Source organism: Triticum aestivum, chromosome 3B, assembly GCF_018294505.1.
Source record: "Triticum aestivum cultivar Chinese Spring chromosome 3B, IWGSC CS RefSeq v2.1, whole genome shotgun sequence".
Lineage (NCBI taxonomy): Eukaryota > Viridiplantae > Streptophyta > Magnoliopsida > Poales > Poaceae > Triticum > Triticum aestivum.
In genome coordinates this window covers 351964825-351967151 of record NC_057801.1, presented here as the reverse complement: position 1 = coordinate 351967151, position 2327 = coordinate 351964825, and positions in this window count along the sequence as shown.

The window sequence follows — 2327 nt, the reverse complement described above, 5'->3', positions numbered from 1 at the left end:
ATAATAACTTTATTATTGCCTCTAGGGCATATTTCCTTCAGTCTCCCACTTGCACTAGAGTCAATAATCTATATTACATAGTAATGATTCTAACACCCATGGAGTCTTGGTGCTGATCATGTTTTGCTCGTGAGAGTGGCTTAGTCAACGGGTCTGCAACATTCAGATCCATATGTATCTTGCAAATCTCTATGTCTCCCACTTGGACTTGGTCCCGAATGGAATTGAAGCGTCTCTTGATGTGCTTGGTCCTCTTGTGAAATCTGGATTCCTTTGCCAAGGCAATTGCACCAGTATTGTCACAGAAGATTTTCATTGGTCCCGATGCACTAGGTATGACACCTAGATCGGAAATGAACTCCTTCATCCAGACTCCTTCATTTGCTGATTCCGAAGCAGCTATGTACTCCGCTTCACATGTAGATCCCGCCACGACGCTTTGTTTAGAACTGCACCAACGTACAGCTCCATCGTTTAATAAAAACACGTATCCGGTTTGCGATTTAGAATCGTCCGGATCAGTGTCAAAGCTTGCATCGACGTAACCATTTACGACTAGCTCTTTGTCACCTCCATATACGAGAAACATATCCTTAGTCCTTTTCAGGTATTTCAGGATGTTCTTGACCGCTGTCTAGTGATCCACTCCTGGATTACTTTGGTACCTTCCTGCCAAGCTTATTGCTAAGCATACGTCAGGTCTGGTACACAGCATTGCATACATGATAGAGCCTATGGTTGAAGCATAGGGAACATCTTTCATTTTCTCTCTATCTTTTGCTGTGGTCGGGCATTGAGTTTGACTCAACTTCACACCTTGTAGTACGGGTAAGAACCCTTTCTTTGCCTGATCCATTTTGAACTTTTTCAAAATTTTATCAAGGTATGTGCTTTGTGAAAGTCCTATTAAGCGTCTTGATCTATCTCTATAGATCTTGATGCCCAATATGTAAGCAGCTTCACCGAGGTCTTTCATTGAATTTTTTTATTCAAGTATCCTTTTATGCTATCCAGAAATTCTATATCATTTCCAATTAATAATATGTCATCTACATATAATATCAGAAATGCTACAGAGCTCCCACTCACTTTCTTGTAAATACAGACTTCTCCAAAAGTCTGTATAAAACCATATGCTTTGATCACACTATCAAAGCGTTTATTCCAACTCCGAGATGCTTGCACCAGTCCATAAATGGAACGCTGGAGCTTGCACACTTTGTTAGCACCTTTTGGATCAACAAAACCTTCTGGCTGCATCATATACAACTCTTCTTCCAGAAATCCATTCAAGAATGCAGTTTTGACATCCATTTGCCAAATTTCATAATCATGAAATGCAGCAATAGCTAACATGATTCGGACAGACTTAAGCATCGCTACGGGTGAGAAAGTCTCATTGTAGTCAACTCCTTGGACTTGTCGAAAACCTTTCGCAACAAGTTGAGCTTTATAGACAGTTACATTACCATCTGCGTCAGTCTTCTTCTTAAAGATCCATTTATTCTCAATTGCTTGCCGATCATCGGGCAAGTCAACCAAAGTCCATACTTTGTTTTCATACATGGATCCCATCTCAGATTTCATGGCCTCTAGCCATTTTGCGGAATCTGGGCTCATCATTGCTTCCTCATAGTTCGTAGGTTCATCATGGTCAAGCAACATGACTTCCAGAATTGGATTACCGTACCACTCTGGTGCGGATCTTACTCTGGTAGACCTACGAGGTTCAGTAGAAACTTGATCTGAAGTTTCATGATCAATATCATTAGCTTCCTCACTAATTGGTGTAGTTGTCACAGGAACCGGTTCTTGTGATGAACTACTTACCAATAAGGGAGTAGATATAGTTATCTCATCAAGTTCTACTTTCCTCCCACTCACTTCTCTCTAGAGAAACTCCTTCTCTAGAAAGGATCCGATTTTAGCAACGAAAATCTTGCCCTCGGATCTGTGATAGAAGGTGTACCCAATAGTCTCTTTTGGGTATCCTATGAAGACACATTCACTACTGGAATCAGCTACTTTGCCATCTGCCAGCTCTTTGCCGTCAGCTAGCGGACGACAAAGAAGCTCTTTGCCATCAGCTACCCAAAAGCAGACGGCAAAGAAATGGCAGACGGCAAAGAAGCTCTTTGCCATCCGCGGGCTCTTTGCCGTCCGCTGGCAGACGGCAAAGAGAGAGGTGGCCCCCACCCCCCGCCCGTTTGGAAAAAACTTAACGGCCCACCTCTTTGCCGTCTGCCAGCAGACGGCAAAGAGGCAAAAGGGCGGACGGCAAAGATAGGCGGACGGCAAAGAGGACACTACCTAACGGCCCGTACCCC